The 24717-nt window shown below is 38.1% G+C and overlaps 1 protein-coding gene across 1 annotated transcript in view; it reads left to right on the forward strand.

Moving 5' to 3' along the window:
* Nucleotides 1–9805: 9805 nt before the first annotated feature.
* FREM1 (FRAS1 related extracellular matrix 1) overlaps nt 9806–24717 on the forward strand; it is a 168759-nt gene continuing 153847 nt past the window's right edge. The window contains exons 1-2 of the mRNA XM_011930392.1: nt 9806–10021; nt 10550–10875. The gene's annotated coding sequence lies outside the window, so the exon portion shown is untranslated. The remainder of the gene's footprint in view (nt 10022–10549; nt 10876–24717) is intronic.

The raw sequence follows: 24717 nt of genomic DNA on the forward strand, positions 1-24717 counted from the left end.
TCTTTTTAGTTCACAAGCCATAGGTATGCAGACCTATGTTGCTGCTTTTCATCTTTCCCATGAAAAAGCGTGTATTGCAGTAGGAGCAAATAAGGTTAATATGCACAGTAAAGCGGAGACAGAGCTTGCTGATAGAGGGAGAAAGAACTGATGCTATCATTTAAGTCCCTAGATTCACTTAAGGTAGTAGGGTTGTTGTTAGGGTTAAATGAGTTAATAATGCATGTAAATAAAAATGTACGTAAGAGTGTATATGTTCAATAATTTATTTGCTGTCCTTAATCATATCTCAATATACAATATTTCTACGTATTCTTATCTTACTTCTCCAACTAGACTGTAAAGTTTTTGAGAGCAGGCACTAGGTCCTACTCAGCACCTGGCTTATACTAAGGTTCAATAACCCTCATTGAAGGGATCAGCATATTTCTGTGAGGCACAATCATTGTGTGGCTTCAGCTTCAGCTTTCTAAACAAGTCTGTGATTTTGTTAGTAGAATTGTGAAATTTACTCCTAATATGTGGAAAGCATCTTTGCCTGTGGTTTTATTTTGTTAATTTCATTGTGTTCTGACTGAGGCTAAGCTGCCATGATGTTTTTATGCGATAACTGATTTTATTTTTATTTTTCATCATGCAAAATGTCTTTCGAGAAAGCTGGAGTTAGGACATTTTTCTAGAGTCACATTTTAAAAAATTGAGAAGGTCGGTAAGCAAAGACTCCCAACTCCTTGAGTTATGCTTGGAAAAATAAAATTGCTCCTGGTGCTAAGCTTTGAAATTACCACATCACTGTCAAGCCCCACACAGATTGTTAAAATGGAAAACATCTGAAAATTAAATTCTTTATGTTGCCTTTGGTGCATCTTCCCCTTTTCTGTAAAAGCTGAAGATAAAAAGCATTCCTGATGATTTTTTCATGTTTTTAATGCATGTGCAAAATTCTTATATCTAGTTAATGCTAGTATTTGAAGCTGTGTTCAAGTTAATTATTAATGAAAAAAACACATTGCCTGTTTGATTTTCAGTTGTGAAGGCAGAGTGGAATGGACGCTGTCAGTTTATTCTAATTTCCTGTCTGAATTTAGTGGACAAATGTGGATATGATAATATATTAGTAGAATTTTTAGCCTGAAGTTTCCATGTCTACACACAATCGCCTTGAATATGGAGGATGGGAAATGTTTGCTCAAATAGATTCACTGAAGCACATGATTTGAGTATAAGCACTTGTAAAGTTAGAGGACCTGAATCCCTCATCCTTTCTGATCCAGCTGGACCATTAGCTCCAGAAATAAAACAAAGTGCTGGGAGAAGGATTCCTTTGTTGTTAATAGCTGCATGCTTGCATGGTGTGTGCATGTGTGTGTTTGGAAGCATGTCCCTTCAATGTCTCTCCAGGAGCATCTTCTTCCAAAGCCTTCATGCAGACAATTCCTTTAAAGCCTGCCTCTTCTCTGAAATAAAATAGCCTGCTAGCAGCCTGGGAGCCCTTGACATAATTGGTGAATTGAAATTGGTATGTATCTTTTTCATTTATGCTTTTATTTTTACCACAGATGTACAAATAAACAATAAATGTGTTGCTTTTTGTTTTTAAAAATTACATATTATTCTGTCCATCCTTTTTAAAAATAGTTTTATTGAGGCATAATTCATATACAAAAATTGCACACATTTAACATATACAATTTGATGAGTTTGAACATATGCATGTAATAGATAATCAAGGTAATAGATAAATCGACCACTTCCAAAAGTGTCCTCGTGCCTCTTTGATTTTTGCTTTGTTTCATTTTGTTTTGTTGTAAGAATACTTGACATGAGATCTATCTTAACACATTTCTAAATACTATGCACCCTTGTTACCTATAGGCACAATGTTGTACAGCAACTCTCTAGAACTTATTAATCTTGCATAACTGAAGCCTTGTACCCATTGAACAGTGCCTTGTTCCTCTTGCCTCCAAGTCCCTGGCAGCTAGCATTCTACTGTCAGTTTCTATGAGTTTAACTATTTTATATACCACATGTAAGTGGAATAAGGCAATATTTGTCCTTCCATGGCTAGCTTATTTCACTTAGCATAATTTCCCCCAGATTCATTCATCTTGTCTCATATGGCAAGATTTTCTTCTTTTCAAAGGCTGAATGATATCCCATTGTGTATATACACCATATTTTCTTTACCCATTTATCTGTTGATAGACACTTAGGTTGTTTCCATATCTTGGCTACTCTGAATAGTGCTGCAGTGAACACTGGAGTGCAGATAGATATCTCTTCAAGATCCTAATTTCCATTCTTTTGAATATACATTCAAAAGTGGGATGACTGAATCATATGATAGTTCTATTTTTAATTTTTTGAGGAACAACCACACTTTTTTTTTCATAGTGGCTGCATCATTTTACCTTCTCAGCAAGAGTGTACAAGGGTTCCAGTTTCTCCACATCTTCATCAACATTTATGTTTTGCTTTTATTTTTTCTAATTGCGATGGTTAATACTGAGTGTCAACTTGATTGGATTGAAGGATGCAAAGTATTGATCCTGACTGTGTCTGTGAGGGTGTTGCCAAAGGAGATTAACATTTGACTCAGTGGGCTGGGAAAGGCAGACACACCCTTAATCTGGGTGGGCACTACCTAATTAGCTGCCAGAATGACCAGAGTAAAAGCAGGTAGAAGAACATGGAAAGATTAGACTGACTTAGCCTTGTCCCATGCTGGATGCTTTCTGCCCTTGTACATCAGGCGCCAATTTCTTCAGCTTTGCGACTCTGACTGGCTTCATTGTTCCTCAGCTTGCAAAGGACCTGTTGTGGGACCTTGTGATCATATGAGTAATGCTCCTTAGTAACCCCTCCCCTTTTTATATACATCTATCCTATTCTGTCCCTCTAGAGAACCCTGACTAAAAAAATAATATCCATCTTAATAGTGTGAAATAATATCTCATTGTGGTTTTGATTTGCATTTCCCTGAAGATTAGTTACCTCGAGCATTTTTTTATATACCTTTTGGCCATTTTTATGTCTTCTTTGAAGAAATGTCTGTTGAATTTTTTTGCCCATTTAAAAATGTCTATTGAATTTTTTTGCCCATTTTTAATTGAGTTGTAGGAGTTCCTTGTATATTTTGGATATTAATCTCTTATCAGAAATATAATTTGCAAATATTTTCCCCCATTCTATGGATTACCTTTTAATCTGTTGAGTGTTTTGTTTACTGTGCAGAAGATTTTTAGTCTGATGTAATTCTGCTTGTCTAATTTTGCTTTTGTTACTTGTGGGATTTTTATGTTTTGGAATTTTCCTCCTCAGAGATTCTTGTTCTAATGTTACTTATATTTATGGTGTTATATCCAATAAATCATTGCTAAGCCTAATGTCATAAAGCTTTTCCCCTATGTTTTCTTCTACAAGTTTTATAGTTTCATGTCTAACACTTAAGTTTTTAATCTGTTTTGAGGTGATTTTTGTATATTGTGTAAACTAAAGGCCCAATTTCATTCTTCTGCGTGTGAATATTCAGTTTTGCCAACACCATCCGTTGAAGAACTGTCTTTCCTCCATTGTGTATTTGTGTAACCCTTGTCAAAGATCAGTTGACTATACATACCTGGGTTTATTTCTGGGCTCTTTACTGTGTTCCATTGGTCTCTATGTCTGTTTTTATGTCAGTATCACACTGTTTTGATTAGTACAGGTTTGTAGTATATTTTGAAATCAGGAAATGTGGTACCTCCAGTTTTCTTCTTTATTTTAAGGTTGTTTTGGTCATTTGGAATCTTTTGTGGTTTCATAATTTTATGATTTTTTTCTAGGTATAAAAAGAATTTACATAAACACAATAGATGCCATATGAGGGAACTTTAAAAAATTGTGGAAAAATTAAATTAAAAGATAAAAAATATAAACTTTCTCAACATAAACTCCATGAAGTTCGAGATACTTTTGTAAATGATAATACCAATAATATAGATAATGCTAATTAGTCTGTCCCTAAATAACTGGGAATACTGAGAGTTTAGCCATATCAATGCAGTCTTTTTAACGTTATTAGCTGAAGAAAAATGGGTTCTTTTTAAAGATTTTTTAAGGTTAGGGGAAAAAAGAAGTCAAAAGGAACCAAATTTGGACTGTAAGGTGGATGTCTAATGATTTCCCATCAAAACCCTTGCAAAATGGCCATTGTTTAATGAAAGGAATGAGCAGGAGCATTGTCCTCTGGCAAAGCTTTCCTGGGTGTTTTTCTGCTAAAGCTTTGGCTAACTTTCTTAAAACACTCTCATAGTAAGCAGATTTTATCGTACTTTGGTCCTCCAGAAAGTCAACAAGCAAAATTCCTTGAACATCCAAAATAAGTTTGCCATGATCTTTGCTTTTGACTGGTCTGCTTTTGCTTTGACTGGACAACTTTCACCTTTTGGTAGCCATTGCTTTGATTGTTCTTTGTCTTCAGGGACATACTGGTAAAGCAGTGTTTTATCTTCTGTTGTATTTATTTAAAGAAATCCTTCAGGATCTTGATCCTACTTGTTTAAAATTTCCATTGAAAACTCTGTTCTTGTCTACAGCTGATCATGGCACAGTCGTTTTGGCACCACTCAAATGGGAAGTTTGCTCAGCTTTAATTTTTTGGTCAGAACTGTACAAGCTGAACCAACTGAGGTGTCTGTGGTGTTGACCATTGTTTGTGCTATTAATCACTGATTCTCTTCAATTAAGGTATGAACCAAATGACTTTTTCTCACATTTTGATGTGGATGGTCTGCCCCTGTGAGCTTCATCTTCAACATTGTCTCATCCCTTCTTAAAATGAGTTATCCGTTTGCAAACTGCTGATTTCTGTGGGGGCATTTTCCCCACAAACTTTTCGTAAAGCACCAATGATTTCACCATTCTTCCTTCATAAATTTGATATTTGCTCTTATTTTAATTTTAGCAGAATTCATGTTCCTCTGATAGAAGTTCTTTTCAAACTGAGGTCTTACACTTGTTAGTGCCTCAAGCTAGATGTTCAGACATATTATAACAAGTTAGTACAAGTTTATTTTGGTGCAAAGAATTTTTGAAATCCATGTGAAGTTTTTTATAACACACACAGTTCATTTTTCATGAAATTTCTGAAGTCCTTTTTACTTAGTGATAAATATAATCAAGATGAAAGTCTTGTACACTGTACACTAAAAACTACAGATCATTGATAAAAATATAAAGAAGGAACAAATAATTGGAAACACAGCCCATGTTCATAGATTGGAAGACTTAATATAGTTAAAATGTCCATACTACTCAAAGTGATCTACAGATTCAATGTAATCCTTATTAAAGCATGTCCCTATATTTTTGCAATTTCCTTTTTTTGCAATTTTCTTTTTTTTCTTTCTTTTTTTTTTGAGTCAGAGTCTTGCTCTGTCACCCAGGCTGGAGTGCAGTGGTGCGATCTTGGCTCACTACAACCTCTACATCCCAGGTTCAAGTGATTCTCCTGCTTCGGCCTCCCAAGTAACTGGGATTACAGGTGCCCACCACCACGCCCAACTAATTTTTTTTTTGTTCGTAGTTTTAGTAGAGATGGGGTTTCACCATGTTAGCCAGTCTGGTTTCAAATTCATGACCTCAAGTGATCCACCCACCTCAGCCTCCCAAAGTGCTGGGATTTCAGGTGTGAGCCCCTGCACCTGTCTGCAATTTGCTTTCTTTACTCAACATCTTTTTGGCTTAGATTATGGTTATTTCAATATTTTTCAATTACAATGGCAAAGAATGTCAGGTATAAGACGTTTTGTACACATATGAGAATCTAAGTATAACTCTAGAAGTTAAAATGCCTAATTTAAGGTTTTATTAATATTTACTTTTACCGGAAATGGTCAAACTGCTCTCTAAGTGTTCGTAACTATTTAAAACTTCCAGTAGCAAGTAGGAGTTATTTTCCCCCTCATCTTTTACCAAATTTAATTTATTTAATTTACCAGATTTAATTTATTGTAAGATTTAAAACTTTTTATTTATCTGAGAGAATCTCATTTTTGGTCTCTGTTTGCATTGGCCTGATTATTTGTGTAATTTTGGATGCTTTCATGTATTTATTAGCCATTTGTGTGTCTTTTCCTTTAATAAAAGGAGAATATTAAGATTTTTTTCTTAATGATTTGTATAGGTTTCTGAAGGTTTCTTTAAATTTTAAACATAAAGGTTTTGTAATTTATTTTCATTGTTAGTACCTTCTACCAATTTCTGTTTTTTTTAAAACTTTAATTTTTTGCTCTATGGGAAATTTTAATTGTAAGTTTTTCCTTTATAGGCTTTACTTACTGTATCATACTTAAGAAATTTTCCCTTGATATTAAGAATATATTCCCTGATTTTTTTGTTCCAAAAGTTAAAGGCTTTGTTATCAAATTAAGATATTCAAATCAACTGCAATTTGTTTTGATGTACAGTATGAGGTAAAGATCTAATGTTTTTTGATATATGATATGAAGTAAAGATCTAATGCTATGTTTTCTATATGGATAACCAATTGTACTGTCAACATGTTATTGATCGTCTATTATTTTTTCACTGACTTCTATTCTGACCTTCGTCATACACCAGGTTGCTATATGTGAGTGACCTGCTTCCAGCTCTTCTAGACTCTTTCTTTGCCTTTCTTCTATCACTGTGAAAATTCCAGTTTCTTAATTATTAAAACTTTATAATATGAAATATTAATATTTAACAGGGAAACTCATCCTTAAATGTATCTTCTTCAATTTGTCTTGGCCATTCTTGGTTTTTACTCTTTTAGATAAATTTTAGTATCAGCTTGTTATTTTATATATATATGTAAAATACATAAATATATAGAATCTACATATTATTATATAATATACATATATAACATATATGTACATAATGTGTATATGTGTACACACACATATATGTGTGTGTGTATATATATATATAATGCCTTGTTGGCATTCCAACTGACACTGCATTGAAATTTTAATTTGGGGAGAATTGACATTTTTGCATTATTAAGTCTTCTCATCCAGTTAGATACATCCTCCCATTTATTTAGATTTTGTTATGCCCTTTATTAATTTTTTATTTTCTTCATGAAATTTTACCCACATTTAATTAATTTAAATGAATTATCAGGCTCATTAAAGTTTTGTTGCTATTATAAAAACTGTCTTTTAAAAAGTATTTTCAGTAATTAGTTGTTACTGGTATATATGAATGCCATTGATTTTTGTATGTTTACCTTATGTCCAACAAACTTGCTGAACTCTTTGAATAGTTCAAACAGTAAATTCTTTTGTATATTTGTACAGAGACACTTATCTTTGCAAATAATGAAAGGTTTAATTTCTCCTTTTAAATTTTTATGCCTCTTTTTTAATCTTGACTTATTGTGTTGATTAGGATCTCCTATCTGATGTTGAATTGTGGAGATTGGAGTCAGAGGTCTTTAATTGGATTTAGAAACTTCTCTTCTAGTCCTAGTTGGCTAATATTTTTTGGTTTTTGGCATTTTAATAAATGAGTATTGAATTTTACTGAATGTCTCTTTTCTGCACTTATTAAGATGGTCATGTCTTTTTTCCTTCTTTAATATATTAAACTGCTAGATGTTCTGATTTTGAACCATTCTTGCAATCCTGAAAAAAAAATTCTTCACTCTTGGTCTTATTGTCTTTTAAAAAGCTGAGCTGAATTTGATTTGTAAATAAGTTATTTAGGATTTATGTTAAAAGTCAAATTGACCTGTAGCCCTCTCATGTCAAGCAGAGCACACTGCTCTTCTGTCCTGCTCAGGGGTGGTTTTATTTCCTGATATCCTCTAATCATATTGTCAGCTCCCAAGTCTGAGGTCCTACAAACCCTCTCATTGGGCTGTGTAATTGCTCTTTTCTGGTACACAGAGGTGTTTGTATTGCTTTTCTTTATTTGTTTTCATGTTTATCTATTTCAAGTGTGGTATGTATAACACCTTTCTATTCCTGGACTCATTCTCTTCTCTTGCCGTAGTATTGCTTCCCATGGCCATCCAGTTTTAGAGACTCAGTGGAAAACTGTCTTCACAGTGTAATAGATAACACTTCTGTCTTGCTGCCATGATCAAAATTTAATAGGCACATTCCTAATTTTTAATATAAATTGTTGGTGAAAGTATTGGCTGTGCTTTTCAGATAATGCTACATTCTGTAGCAATTCAACAAAAATCATTCATGTTTACAATCCAAAATGGTCTGCCAATCTCCAACACACATTTGATATTTTTCGTTATCACTCCAACTAGGGCTAGAAGTAAAATGATTTCTTTAAAAATGGATTTTGTGCCAGCACTAAATTCAGCAGCACATGCTTTTAGGGGAAGAATTCTTTGTTGTTTCTTTGACTAGTTTCTTTTAAATGCCCTAGCTTGGCATTTCAACCTTTTCAAAGAGTATGTTACTGATTGAAGTTGATAATTGTATTATTTCCAGGCCCTTATTCATTTGTGGCAGATAGAAAGAATGACATTTGTATAAACAGGTACTTCAGATTTCAGGACATTTTTGCTAATCTAACTCTAACCGCCTATTTTAGAATATGTTCAGCACAGTTAGGCCAAGCTTCATGTATATAATTAACTTTGCAAAGTTTATGTTTCCTGTAGACCTTTTGAGATATGTTGCAATCTAAGCTTGTTATTTTTTGCTTAGCATGCTGAAGTTGTTTTTCCCATAGAAGTGATATAAAAACATTTATCTCCCTTTCTAGACTAATCCATAAACCTTATTTAGCCCAGATGTTAGAAGAAGCATGTCGATGCAACCACTTATACATAGTATACAATTCTTTTGTCAAATGGATTCCGAGTCTCAACTAACAGCTTCTAAAACCATCTTCATTTCTTTGCAGGTGAGATATTCACAACATGGGCAATTTTAAAAATCAGTTTGAAAATAAAATTGTCTGTTATGCTGTGTTTCTTAACTGTCATTATTAAGACTTTATTTCTTGCCTCTTCAAGATTAATATATGACTTACACATTGTCACTGTATTTATTTAATAATAACTATGTTTAGTAAATACCTGTTTACTTATAAAGAGTTTAGTGATTCTTAACTTTCACCTACTTATTCTCAGAGCAAACGAAATGAATCAAGAGCTTCTTGAAGATTTGAAATCTCTGATGACTTTGAGTAAGTATATAAGCACCATTCATTGCTAAAGTAACCACAAAGCATGTTTTTAAAATAAATAATTTTTTTCTCCCTTCTTTTGCATTCTTTCATCTTTACATTTTTCTCTTTTCTTTCTTCCTCCCTCATGTAATTTTCTTTATCATTTTACTCTCTCTTTTCCTTTTTCCTCTCTCTTTTCCTTATGGCTTCCAAAGAAAGGCATATGGTGTTGTGACCTTGTTAGGGGAAACCACTATCTAGGTTGAATTGGATTCACAGTGTTCTATATTTTTGGCAAAGGTTTAGGATAGCCAGACATGTCTTAATATAAACAGTTCCCCCAAAGTGAGTTAATACTTCAAATTCTCTCTTTATGGTTAATTTAAAAGTTAGGCCAGATGGTAGGCCGTTATCTTTTTTTTTCTTGGTAGGAATAAAATACAGGGAAGCATTTTATTAAACAGTTGTTAAGGATCAAGACTTTCACAGACCACTGAATACTGACAAGTTAACTATGTGAATCTCTGTTAAGAGGACGGTTCTTGGCCTGTGATATATCTGAATTATTGGGATCATGAACTATATGCAAATGGATCAGATTAATGGGATCTTTATGAATTTTCAAAAAGAATCACACACACAAAAAGCCTTACAAACAGAAGAAGTAAGGTAGTATTTAAAAACAGCACCTTAGGATCTAGTTTCATCCCATCTTTTCCCTTAAATGCCATGACAGAAGTTAAAAGGGGTCCTGTCCCTTCTGAATGCTGGGCTTCTCATCTAAATTTCAATAAAAACCTTGCAAGATGGGAATTTGGAAGAGTCCATCTCTTCCAAAGAGTTGGAAGAATCTGTGTGAGTATGTAAATGGGTGGGTGTGGGCACATGCAGCCTGCATGTGTGCCCCCATGTGTGTGTGTGGAGCATGTGTGAGAATGCATGCACATGTGTGGGGTGGGTCACTGTGTGTGCATGCATGTGAATGCATTTGTGTATGTGCCTGCGTGTGGTGACTGTGTGTCTATTGTGTGTGTATGTGTGCCTGTGTGTGTACCTCTGTGAGTGGTTGTGTCTATATGTGAGTATGTGTATGCCCATTTGTGAATGTGTGTGTGCCTGTGTCTGAGTGTGTGTGCGCCTGTGTGCTGCAGGCGGGAGAGGCTGCTCTGGCTCGGCGAGTGGCAGAGCAGTTAGTACAAAACTAGTAGTGAGAAAGGAAGCTGGGAAGAGGCTGGGAAGAGGCAACCGACCTCATTAACAAAAGCTCAGTTTTGTCCCTGCGGACCCAACCAGCAGAAGGCACGGGCGAGCGGTGGCTGTCCGCCAGGGAGGTCGGGCTCCTTGTAAACAGTTGGAGGCATCTTTATCATGCCCTTCTCAGGGGGAGTCCTGAGGCTTGGCACTCAGGAAGTTTGCAAAGCTGCAGCAGCTACCTTGGAGAAGACCAGCAAAGAGAGCAGAGTCTGTATGTGAACTTCAGTTTTGTATTTTTTGTGAGGTGGGTTAATGGATTTTTAGTAAAAAGAAATCTCAAACATAGCTGACCTGAAAGACTGGAATTTCAGCTCTCTTCCTTCCCGGGGTTCTTTTTCCTCCCCCTTCCTCTCAAAGCCCTTTAAACCAGATTGCCGGGTCAGTGACTCTTATGCTGCCCGCCAGTTTCAAGGGTTTCTAGCTTTTTTGGCTTGGAAAGGAAAACTACTACCTGTAAGTATCTGTTTTATGTGTTTCTTTTCATCGTGACTGTGAATGTTCTGTTAGTAGAATGCCCCAGAGATTGTTTATGTGATATCATTAATGCCAAGTAACAATGCAAGGCATCTGCAAGAGTAGGCTTGCAAAAGTTTAATTCTCCTATTAACTCAGAAGGTGGCAACTTGCAGTGTTAGCAAACCAAATGCCAAAAACAGGATTCTTTTTATTACGTGACACAAATTTCTAACTCTCTTCTCAGTCCATCCGCGCTGGCACTTGCCAATGAAATAAGCATTTTTTAACTGTGTAATTTTTTCCTCTGAAATTAGAATGTTTCTTCTCAGCTAAATGAAATGTCAAAAGGAAAAGACACAAAAATGAACAAAACAGATAATATCCTCATGGTACAAACATAGAGAAATTTGGATGAGATAATTTCGGATACCTTTGCTTTAGTTTAGTTACATTTGGAGACATGTTTTCAAAAACATGATTTCTATTTCACTTTGGGGAACAGCGATAGTGCTGGGGGGGGGCAAAGAAATGGTATTGTTCTGAAGTTTTGAACTGATTTTTAGGCTCTCTCTGCTCAGTACTGAGATTTGGTCCAGAGACTTTGGTGCTTTCGTAAAGAGTTTCTTTTCATTTTATTTTGAAATCCAGGAAACATTTTCTGGCTTACGGAAATAGTTCATTGTTTTTAAGGTATTTAATTTTAATTTTTGATTTTTTTGTTGTTGTTGTTACTATTGCACCCAGTCTTGTTGCTTGCTGTGCATTACAAAGCTTAAAAAGAGCATTTCCGGGAGCCAATTGGTGTTTATAGCCTGGGAATCTTGCTGGAGAGATTAACCTCTGTGGGGCTGCTTCACAGACCAGAGCTAGTGATTCGAATGCTCTTCAGGTTTCTGCTCTGGAAAACTGACACCCGCTGTTCCTGACTCTAGGTAAAGCTTGAAGAGCTGTGTCTCAGCACCCTGCTTACACTTGATAAAGGTGCCTTCAGCGCAGCTCTAGGAAACTTTGCTGTTTCTCTCCATCAGGCATTCTGAAAACCTACTATGTGTAAGAACCCCCATTTGCTTGGTGAAAGGCAGGTTCTCAGTCCCCAGGCCCAAAGGATTTTAAACCTGGAGTGGTGCCAGGAATCTTCCCAGGTGATTCTGAAGCAGGTGGGTCACACTTGGGTAAACATTGCTCTACATTATCCTTGACATGAAATTTTTATCATGTACTTGGTTAATATTAAACCTTATATCTAAATAAGAAACCTAGTTTGAACTGTTGTTGAGCCTAACTTCATGTACAACATGGTTTTGCATGCTTGACTGACAAACCAGGGCTTTTAAATCAGTTTTCCACCAACCTCATCTTTTTTTTTTTCTTGCTCCCCTTCTCATCTCTGCCTTTTCATTCCCACGAGGAAAAAAAGGAGTTGGGCAAAGGGACCTGCCTACCATGTTCCCTGCTTTCACATGTTGGGCTATATGACCTGATCTGCCCCCGCATGGCTAAGCAATGTTTGTTTTGGAAACTTTAAAGCCAGGACTGTTCTTAATTATTTCCCAGCCTCCTGGGGCTGCTGGGCTGCTGGAGTTGGGCTAGGCTGAGTTGGGGGAAACTGAGCTGGATTTCATGGAATGGTTCAGGAGCCTCGTTCCTAGAAAATGATTTTTGGATTGGAGCATCCCACAGGGATGAGAAGAAACAAAGTGATTCCTCCATGGTGTTAAAATATACAAAAGTCAGAGCTCAGCTTCCATCCCCATCCTTGCATTTTCTGGCATTTAATATTGATATTAAAAAGAAAACTGGACAGGGCCATCAGAGCCCCTTCCTTTCTTCTCTTTCCTCATTCCAACTATTTAGGTGCACCTGCTACATGCCAGGCTCAGTGCTAATTTCTGAGGATTTCAAAATGCCCACTGGGAATGGTATGCACAGGGTGCTTGTCTTCATAGTGTTTCAAATCTTAGCTGTTGCTAACCAGCCTTGGAAGAGCCATCTAATCCCTCAAAGCTTCACTTCCTCATCAGTAAAATGAGTCAAATTAAATGAGTTTCAGTGTCTTCCTAGCTCTGATATTCTGACATTCATAGATATGACTCAGTCTTCTAGACACAGATATGGGATATGAGAGTTTTTCAGCATTTACTTTGAGAATAGGCCTAATTTGGCTAATTGCTTTTCTTCAAAAATTTTCAGATATATTTCTTTCTCTCACAAAGAACCATGACCGCAGGCATATTGAGTTAGACAAGTGTGACCTTTTCAGGGCATGTAGCCATTCCTTACAATGGGATCCTGTAACTCCCTGGAAAGGCTATTTCCCTGGGCCAGGATACATACGAGGGCAGCCTCTTATCTTGTCTGAATCTGATGTCGCTACTCCTTTGGAGAGCTGGGTGGTCTGAAGAGGGCTTGACAGTTTCCACACATGCACAGCTTGCAACCTGACCCTTTCATTCAAGTGATTCAACAGCTTTTGTGCTACCAGGTGAGAGGCTTCAACAGACATCTTTGAGGGGCTGAGCGAAACAAAAAACAAAAGAAAACCCACTCCCTAATGAAATACTGTCTGTACTATATTTTGTCTGTAATGCAACTTCTCTCACTGCAGTGACTGGAGTGCCATTTCAAAGGGCTCTAAAACTTGGCCATCAAGATAAGAAATTATAGCTATGGTTTATGTGCTTTTCTGACAACATCGCCTCTAGCTGTCTGAAGATAATATGTTTGAGTGGAAAACTATTGACTGGAGGACAGGGATCTTGCTAAGTAAGAATATTTTTAAACAAATGTTCATTGCCTCTCATGGGTAAGTTTTTACAGAAGTCAAAAATAGTTTTTGTTTTCTCCCTTAAACCTGCCTATTTATGGAAGTGATGATATGTGGGGAAAATGTGTATTAAAAAGTGATGCCCAATATGCTCTTTTTGTGCATCATCTAAAGGCTGCTAAGATTGCATGTCACTTTTCACTCTCAAGTTTATCCTTGAAACTTTCTTATCTGGCTCCCTAGCAACAGAGGACTGATAAACGCTCCAGGAACGACTGAGCCTCAAGTCCTTTATTGGGTGTTCTGCTTCCCTGGAACTCTTCCCTGCTTTCTATCAAACATTATCAGCTGCTTAGTACTTACAGATGCTCCGTGCACTCTTCTCTTAAAATAAGTAAGCCACAACTTTGTCTCATTAGCTCACAGCCACTGCCATGGTACCTTCATTCTAAGGCCTACAATTCTTGTTAGCACAAAAATGATTTATTTGGTAAGTTACAGACTCAAACCACGGTAAAGTTAGGAAGATTGCAGAAAGGATAGATACCGCAGATGAAAATTCATCCAAATATTTAAAATTTGTTAGGCGTTTCCTATCAAATCTCTTTCATAGTACAGATTTTTGGTTTTTTTGTAAAAGTGATCTTACCCCTTAGAAAGACAACAGAGCAACAACACAACAGCAATACTTTAATTCTGTTTTACCTGAAAGTCCCTCTTCATTATTACATGGTAGGATGGTTCCATTTTACCCAATAAGCATTGTGATTGTTTTAAAACCAGAAGGTAGTATTGATGCAAGAGCCCAAATGTTAAATCAGAGAGGTGCAGTAGGAAAAAATAATGACCTTTGAAAAAATTTCACCTGGGTTCTAATCCTAGGCTACAATGTTCTTTGATTCTGTAATGTTGGCCAAGTTACTCAGCCGGTTTCCTTGGGGTAAAATGAGGGCATTGGTATTTACCTCACTAGATGTTTGTTTATGGAGCATGATGTTCAAGTGTTTAATAAATATTTCTTCTTTGGGAGATGGCTAATACAGGTGTAATGGCTGAAAAGAAAACAAACATGGCAAGCGACTTAATTTATAGGTGAAAATAAATGAGAAACAGGAAATAAAGTTACATTCCAGATCCCAGTGTCTGGGCAGAACAGATCTCAACCCACCACTCCCCTGGCCTTTAACTCTGATCAGCAGCCTGGTTTTCACTTGATTCTTTTTTTTTTTTTTTTGAGACAGAGTCTTGCTCTATCGTCCATGCGGCAGTGCAGTGACGTGATCTCAGCTCACTGCAACCTCTGTCTCCCTGGTTCAAGCCGTTCTCCTGCCTCAGCCTCCCAAGTGGCTGGTACTATAGGTGCCTGCCACCACCACGCCTGGCTAATTTTTTTGTATTTTTAGTAGAGACAGGATTTTGCCATGTTGGCCAGGCTGCTCTTGAACCCTTGACCTCAGGTGATCTGCCCCCCTCGGCCTCCCAAAGTGCTAGGGTTACAGGCGTGAGCCATCACCCCTGACCCTCACTTGATTTTTATAGATGGAAAGCCTGAAAGAGATCCGTGAGCTCACAGACTATGAAATTGTTTGGTATGGAGAAATCAAGGGCAATGTGAAAATCATTCTGTCTTCATTTTTTACTGACCCTCCTTATGTAGGTGTTTTAGATAAATGCATAAGGAGATGCATCATTTTGTTTTTCTCAAGATTTTGCTTCCATTGTAGCAAGGGGCCCCTCGGGGGTAATGTTTATCTGAGAATTTGAAACTCTGGGCTTACGCTCTAGTGAGCCTGTGAACCATCACCAAAGGAAGGACATATTCTTTCAAACATGTGGAGAAGCATGTACTCTCTCTCTCTCTCACCATTTTAAAAAATAGGTCTGGTATTTGCATTTAGTCAGTCACTCAACTGATATTTATTGAGCTTCTCTGTGAAAGATTCAATGATCAGCACTAGAGAAACTTGGGTGAACGGAACAGTCATGGTTATTATCTTCAAGGAGTTTGTAGACCAGGAGAAACAGCAGACTTTTTTTTTTTAATGGCTGCAAATAATGACAAAATGCTTATAGATATGCAACATATGGCAAAGTGTATTTCAGGATTCTATGTGAACAGATAAAACTGGTTTGGGAGGTTGAGGCCTGAAGGATGGACAGAATTTAGCCAGGTAAATGGGGTGGTTGATGGCAGTGGGGAAGGGCATTCATTGCAGGTGGAATAGTATGGACAAAACCTGCAAAGGCTTAGAAGCTGGGGTTGGCAATATGGTGAGTTTAAGGATGGGAAGAAGTCCAGTTTTACTAGCATGTCAATGGCAAGGAGGAGAGTCATGCAAGAAGAGGTTAGAGAGGTATGCAGGGAACAATCAGACACAGTTAAAAGTGATCCCAGAAAGTACCTAATCCACACTCCTTCTCTGAAACAAAGAACCCTGTTCTGTGTCTATACCTCAGCTCTTGCCATTATTGGACAACACTGAGGGAAAGTCCTTTCTGAAAGTTAAGTTGAGGCTTTCACACATTCTTCCTGGTTCCGTACCCTGGAACCATCAAGTCACTCCCCTTCAAACATCTAAAGACAGACTATTGTAAAAAATAAAGTGCTGCCAAAGCAGATCTCTTCTTTTCCATACTATGCACTTGGTTTTGGGAAATGTAGAGTTACACAATTTTGCTTATTGGAAGCTAACTTACTGGCTCAGTGCATCATTCCAGGCTCTGATTATCAAAGCTGTGGGTCTTGATTGTGTCCTCAGTGATAACAGTTAACCCTCTTGGATTTGTGCTTTCTGTGAATGGGATAAAGCTTGTCTTCTATATCTTTGTTTAAAGATTTAGAAAAATGTTTAACCAGAGAGAACCAAAAACAAGTTATAAGGCACAACTCTAAATTTTTCTAATGAGAAAATGATGTCCCTAACCTCTCTCTTTTGTTTCCTTTTAAGGAGGAAACTAGTTACTAGTCTCTATAACCCAGAATCACAGAAATGTCTAAGTTTTAATAGAAAGAACTCAAAGATATCAATGTGTGTTGGTGTTCTTGTTTTTTATGAGAATGCTTAAGGCACAATAATTGCTGATTTCATTTATTTATACAAAAGTTGAACTCATATTACATGCAGCAGAGAGTGTTGTCCTTCTGTCTTGAAAACACATAGGCAAATAGGTACGCTACCAGGTAGGATGTGGTAACTGCTCTGTGATGGGTTTAAATAAAATATGATTCGGGGCCAGGCGCAGTGGCTCATGCCTGTAATCCCAGCACTTTGGGAGGGCAAGGTGGGCAGATCACGAGGTCAGGAGATCAAGACTATCCTGGCTAACATGGTGAAACACCGTCTCTACTAAAAATACAAATAATTAGCCGGGCATGGTGGCGGGTGCCTATAGTCCCAGCTACTCGGGAGGCTGAGGCAGGAGAATGGCGTGAACCTGGGAGGTGGAGCTTGCAGTGAGCCGGGATCGCAGCACTGCACTACAGCCTGGGCAACAGAGCCAGACTCCATCTCAAATAAATAAATAAATAAATAAAATATGATTCTTCTGCAATTGGAGGAAGGAAATCTTTCCAGATGAAATGATGAGTTCTTAGGGAATCCTGGATGAGGCATTTCTTGAGGGGTTAATACATGGGAAGGATCTCAATAAGGATGGAAGCAAAGGCATTCCAAGCAATATAAAATAGCCCCTTTTAACGTGAATCCATTGTCATTCAATGTACTGTGATATAAAGACCCACTGTTCCCCAGCAGTCAAGCCATCAACCATCCGTTTCAAATTACAGACGCAATTGCCTTTTGCTTTCCTCTTCAGTCATTCTTCATACTTTTCTTTCCTTTTAATATTTTCTTCATCTTAATATCTGGCTCCTGCTGACTACATGTCATGGCTCAGTATCTTTGGTCTCGTCAATGACTGTGGCCTCTGCTACCTACTTTCACACGTTAGATCTAAATGAGACCACACAGCATTTTATAAAAATAACTTTACTTAAATTATGAAAAATAGTCTATGTCTCAAGTCCTTAGAAATTTTGGAACAATAAAAAAAAGCTGCTGGAGGTGATGATTGGGGATTAAAAGGTCACTCAAGGGTGATTTATCAGTGAGAGAAGAATAGGAGTTAAATGGCCATTTGATTACATTAAATAGTACCCAAAGAGTTTAACACTGCATTTTGTATCCTATTCATAATCCTGTTTACCATGTAACTCTGTTAAGACTTCCTCCTGATGTCAGTAAGCTGATCTTCCAAATTCTTAAGACATTACTACAGCAAAAGGAAATGAAATAAAATATGTAGCCACATAAACCCACATTTAAAAATCAGTTAGTAATATACTCTGGACTTAGAGTTTGGCAGCAGGATGGGATGACAAAATTCCTCAGACAGGACTCAAGGACTAGCTTTGCACTTTTACAAAATCTTTCAGAAACCCCAGATGGAACCAATTTTGTCTTTCTCATTTGTCCGTAAAGCTTCTGTGGTGCTGATTTGTCTGCTCAAGCTAGGAGGTAGCAGTGCACCAGGTGTACCATTTAGCACTCAGGATACTATGTGGCCTCACAATCCATCACTCATGGATTGTTGCTGAATTGCTTTACTGAAAACTATTGGTCTTCATTTACCCCCAGTAGAGACATTTCCTCATCTGTGGCTTTGTAAGTTGCTTTTGTGCCAGTCCCTCAATAGCGCACAGAAATCCTAGGATATGGGATTCACTGATGGGAAAACTCTGGGGTCCTTGCATGTCCCTTCCCCCACTTTAGTTTTTTTCCATGTGAAGAATGGCAAATGATATCAACCATGTAAGCTAATGGAGATATGGTCAGAGAGCATATAGTGTTTCACAACAGGCTTGAACATTCACAGCAATGCTCAGAGGCACCTAGTCTGAACTGTTAGCTCTGTGGCCAGAGAGATCTGACATTAAGGCTTTAAAAGCTAAGATTTGTCCAGGAGTGAAGGAAGTTGAAATTCCATGTTAATTAACAACAGCCAAGTGTGGTGGCTCATGCCTGTAATCCCAGCACTTCGGGAGGCCAAGGCAGGCCAGGCAGATAGTTTGAGCCCAGGAGTTTGAGACCAGCCTGAGAAACATAGTGAGATCTGATCTCTAAAAAAAAAAAAAAAAAAAAAAAAAAAAAAAAAACCAGGCATGGCGACAGGTGACTGTAGTCCCAGCTATTCAGGAGACTGAGATAGGAGGATCACTTGAGGCCCAGTGGTCAAGGCTGCAGTGATCTGTGATCAAGCCACTACATTCCAGCCTGGGCTACAGAGTGAGACCCCATCTCTTAAAAAATACATAAAAACTATGTTCACAACCCCATGAAGTTAATATTATGAATCCCCACTGTAAGAGGATGAATTCAAGGCCGAGAAATTTTAAACAAATTTAATTACATTGTAGGTTGAGCTTCTTCTGCAGACACTAAAGTGTTCAGAAAGTGAGTAGTTGACTTAGTGTTTATCTTTAGTTCAGATGATTAAATGGGTCTTCCTACAATGAGACATGTGAACTAAAGATGACCTGTGTTATGCATTATTATCATATTATCTCTTTATATAAAAAATCCATTTTATTTTTTAAAAAGGAGTCAATTCCTTTTTCCCCTCAGAAAATTGATTTTTTTTTTTTTTGTTATTGAGCGGAAAAAGCCAGATTGTTTATCCCATGGAGAAAGCTGGAGACAGTAATATGGGCTGAAATGAACAAGATTGAGGTCCATGAACATGTCGAAGAGTGTTATATGGAGTATGGGATGAGGGCCATTGTTTCACTGAAAAATTAACAGAAGTAATTGACACATTAGGAACACAGAGGGGAATTACGCTTATAGAATGATGTGAGAGACTTTTAATTTACAGATCAGAAGGTTTAAATTTTTCTTGTTTACAGCAGATGATTAGGCAGATAGCCTCAAATCTCCTAATCTGCTCAATAATGATTTAGTATTTTATGATTTTAGAGAGATCTATTACATACTGCCTAAACCTAAATATCCACTTCTACCTTGTCTTAAAACATCATTCTATAAAGAAGCATGAAAAATATTAGCCTTATGAATAATAAAATTTATTGTTATAATGTATGGACTTATCTTTGTCTTTAAAGATTCACAGCAAGGGACAAAGGTAAAATGCAATAGAAATTAGTGGTAGCACAACATTTTAGTAGTTAAACTTTATGTTAATTTCTTTCATTTTAGGCTTTGCTTCCTTTCTGACAATTTTGCTAATTTAGCAAAGATTTTTGTCAACATAGGAGAAAACTAAAGTCAGGGAAGGGATATACAAGGACCCCAGAGTCCTCCTATCAAAGAATCCCATTGCCTGTGATTTCCATGCACTCTAAGGGAACTGGCACCAAAGCAACTTACAAAGCCACAGATCAGGAAATGTCTCTGTGCCACTGACTTGTATACTTACATCTCACACGTGGCACTGGCTTTCCAGGGATGGCCATCCCAGCTATGCTGCCAATGAAACGTTCGCTCATGATGCCTCCTTTGGATTTTCCTGCCTTTCTTTACCTTGTGTCAGACTCTCTATCTAGGACCATCCTATCTTCCTCTCCTCTTCCCAGCCCTCCCCCAACCAACCACCTCCACACTGGGTCTTGCTTTTGGGCTCTTCCTAGTGCTGTTCTTGGAGGTGGCATCCCCAGCCCTAGTCCCACTGATGCGCTCCACCCTGACTAAGAGATTTACTGAGTCTGATGGTTGTTTTAGACATGCCAAAGATCCTAACTTCAGTCTTGGACACCAAAGCTCCTTTTACCTCTTCTCATACTTAGAGGAGAATAAAATAAAATGCAGTTATTAATACAGTTAATATTTGCAGCAGTGGTTCTCCATCCTGGTTGCTCATTAGAATCACCTGGAGTACTTTTAAATTCAGATGCCTGGGCCCCACTCAGACAAATTAAATCAGAAACTCTGGGAGTGGTGACTAGGTGATGGTAGTATGAAGCTAAAGAGGGAGCCCTCTAGTGTAGGAGTGGCAGTAGAGACAACTCCTTCATCTTGGTGTGTTTCCTATTCTCGTTAATAGCGCAGACCCAGTAATCCCTCATAAGAATGGTTTGCTTCTTTCTAGGACAGAGGAGTAGGTCTGAAGCCATGAGCGTGAAGTTTATTGGCAGCCAGTACTTTTCCCCAGGCCATGGGAATCAGCCCCCACGTTGCACACCTCCAGGAACACTGTTCACGTTGTGGTCTGTGTAAACAGCATAAATGGTGCCCTGGAATTTGGTGTGCTGAACTGAGCAGAAACAAGTAAAGGAGTCTCATCAGTTACTATGTTTTCCCACAGAAATATCTTCCACCATGATGAGTTTCTGCCGTGCTCAGGGACATCGCAGTTTGAACTGTATTTGTCAGCCTATCTGGACATTCCGCCTACAGTAAATATGTTTCTACCTCTAGACAAAATTCTTGCAAACCAATATTTTGAATGTAGCCTATTTGTGGCTTGGAGACTCTAAGAAGGTGTTTTAGCCAAGACTGCTTGTGTGTTCCATACTGGTTTCACTTTTGAAATATTTCTCTGACTTACTGGTGTTTGCAATTCTTATACCATGTAATTTTCTACATTGCTGTATCCTTCTGCATGTATTTTTTCAACAAATGAGACATCTAATCAGACATTCAGATACTTTATTTGCAGCCTGTGATGTTTATGGAGGTTTTGTTTTTGAACCAGTACTTGAAACACTTTTAATCCCACTGCCTGAGAACACCCTCCCACCGGCATTCTCCACAGCCCACTCCCAAATTCTGCCAGAGTGAGCAGGTCAAGTTTCGCTTTTCTTAATGCCATTAAGCTCAATGAGCAACACTGCATCAGAGACTCTAGCATGTGCGGCAGAATGGACACTGGCACACTGGCATGGGTGTGCAGCCACACGTGGTGTCTCACTGTGAGGACATGGCCTGTGAGACACCAGGGTGGCCCTTGAGTAGCTGGGGGTCAGGAGATCCCCAGAAGAGACAGTCCCCAAAAGCCAGGAAGTGTGATGAAGAAAAACTCTCTGTGATTTGCCTTGTTCCTTTTTTGTTACTGATGGCCCTCCACTACTCTAGAGAAAATTCTCTAGCTGTGTGTGGGTGTCACAGGAGAGTCAATTCAGCCTGAACCATGAGGCATGTCAAAAGATGGCTCAACTCATAACTTTTTATAAATTAGTAGACTTTAATTTTTGAGATGTTTTAGGTTTATAGAAAAACTGAGCAGAAAGTTCAGAGTTCCTATATACCTTCTCACTTCCCAACCCCTACTTTCCACTATTATTAATGTCTTGCATTAATGTGGTGCATTTGTTACAATGGATGAGCAACTATTATTATCTAAAGCCTATATTTTACAATAGGGTTCATTTTTTGTGTTGCACATTCTATGTTTTGTTTTTGTTTTGAGATGGAGTCTCACTCTATCGCCCAGGCTGGAATGCAGTGGCGTGATCTTGGCCCACTGCAACCTCTGCCTCTTGGGTTCAAGTGATTCTCCTGCCTCAGCCTCCTGAGTAGTTGGGATTACAGGTGCCCACCACCATACCTGGCTTATTTTTGTATTTTTAGTAGTGACAAGGTTTCGCCATGTTGGCCAGGCTTGTCTCGAACTCTTGACCTTAAGTGATCTGCCCACCTCAGCCTCCCAAAATGCTGGAATTACAGGTGTGAGCCACCGCACTCGGCTGCATTCTTTGGGTTCTGACAAATGTTTAATGACATATATCCACTATCACAGTGGTAGCTTTTAAAATACATTTTAGAAAAAATTTTCTTCAATAGGTCTGGAATAGAAAGGGGCAGGAAGGGAACTAACTTTGATGGAGCCTTGCTCTATGTGTGTGCTGGCAACTTTGCTTCACATTGACAGCTAGTGTCACATTTAACTAGTGTAAACCCTGAAAGGTGTCAATTATTGTCTTCGTTTTGTAGATGAGGAAACAGAGCCCAGGGAAGATAGGAACCTTGCTCAAAGAAATTATGGAACCAAGATAGGTGCACAGGTCTGGTAGAGCTGATTAATAGGCTGGCCTCTGATTATCTTTCTTTTCCTCTCCAAACCTGCATCAAAGAATTAAACTCTCTTATCCTCCTTTTTTAGTGCTACTGAATCATAAAATTATTTACAAAGTTATTTGTAAAAAAGAAAAATTGTAACAAATGAAGTGTGTGTAAGTCATAGCTGAAGGCCTCAAAATTGTGCTAAGATCCTCAACAGGGAAGAGCATTAAGACTCTTTTCTTATTAGACTCCTTGACCAGGCTTGATGGCTCATGCCTATAATCCCAGCACTTTGGGAGGCTAAAGCAGGAGGATCACTTAAGGCCAGAAGTTCGAGACCAACCTCGGCAACATACTGAGACCTTGTTTCTACAAAAAAAAATTTTTTTAATTAGTCAGGCATGGTGGTGAGTGCCTGTAGTCCTAGCTACTCAGGAGGCTGAGGTGGGAGGATTGCTTGTGCCCAGGAGTTTGAGGTGGCAGTGAGCCATGATCAAGCAACTGTACTCCAGCCTGGGCAAAAGAGCAAGACTCTGTCTCTTAAAAAGAAATAAGAAAATTCTCATTAGAGTTCGATTAAGCCTCTTTGTTGGTTTTAAGTGTTGTGCTTTTTTTTTTCTTTACTACATCTCAGTATATGATACTATGCTTTACATTCCTCACTTTGCATTAATGGGTAAAGCAACAACCAATTGTCTAACCCTTGACAAATCACTTAGCCTCTTTGGGCCCCCGTTTCCTCATCTTGATCACCCTATGGTAGAGCAAGGAACATGGTTTCAGGCACCTGGGCTCTCCAAGCTGTCTGCTGAGATTGGAATACCATGTACTCTAGTTATGAGAATTTACCTTAGACAAATTATTTATTTCCTTAGCTGTAATATAGGAATAATAATAGAATTGAGTTCATACATTGTAGTGAAGGTTAAATGAGTTATAGCAGTGCCATGCACAAAGTAAGTGCATAATACATGCTTATTATTGTTATTATATGTAAAATTTGGATAAGCTCCTTCTAACTCTAGAATTGTATGATTTTTCATATACTATATACTGTAACTGAGTCTCCAATAACATTGCACTTTTTGTCATTTACCATAAAATTTCTTAGGTCATCAAAAGCAGATCTTTACATCAGACCTCTTTACAAAAATATTCATGGTGGTCGATCCCTTTTCCACTACAGACATCTGTGAGTTTGAGTTTTATCATGAGCAAGGAATGCAGGTGAGATGATCAAGGTTACATCACAGCTTGAGGAGCAATGCTGAATAGTTTTCTGAATGTCTGAGCAACCCTTTTCACAATGAAGTGTTTCACCCTGAATAGTGGAAGTTTCTTTAAGAGTATACTGGTGAGTTTGATAAAATCATTAGAGCATTTTGCTCCTATGCTATCACAGCAAATACCATTTTATTTTTGTTGTTGTTGTTTTAAGCCAAAGCAAGTTCATTAAGAAAGTAAAGGAATAGAAGAATGGCTATTCCATAGACAGAGCAACACTGAGAGCTGCTGGTTGCCCATTTTTATGGTTATTTCTTAGTTATATGCTAAACAAGGGGTGGATTATTCATGCCTCTTTTTGTTTGTTTGTTTTTTGAGATGGAGTCTCGCTCTGTCACCCAGGCCAGAGTGCAGTGGCGTGATCTCAGCTAACTGCAACCTCTGCCTCCCCAGTTCAAGCAATTCTCCTGCCTCAGCCTCCTGAGTGGCTGGGATTACAGGTGCACACCACCGCTCCCTGCTAATATTTGTATTTTTAGTAGAGATGGGGTTTCACCGTGTTGGTCAGGCTGGTCTTGAACTCCTGACCTTCGTGATCTGCCCACCTGGGCCTCCCAAAGTATTGGGATTATAGGTGTGAGCACGGGGCCCGGCCCATGCTTCCCCTTTTTAGACCATATAGGGTAACTTCCTGACATTGCCATGGCATTTGTAAACAGTCATGGTGTTGGTAGGAGTGGGAGGGTAGCAGCGAGGATGCTCAGAGGTCACTCTTATCGCCATCTTGGTATTGGTGAGTTTTGGCCAGCTTCTTTACAACAAACTGTTTCATCA

Source organism: Colobus angolensis, unplaced genomic scaffold (assembly GCF_000951035.1).
Source record: "Colobus angolensis palliatus isolate OR3802 unplaced genomic scaffold, Cang.pa_1.0 Scaffold86, whole genome shotgun sequence".
NCBI lineage: Eukaryota > Metazoa > Chordata > Mammalia > Primates > Cercopithecidae > Colobus > Colobus angolensis.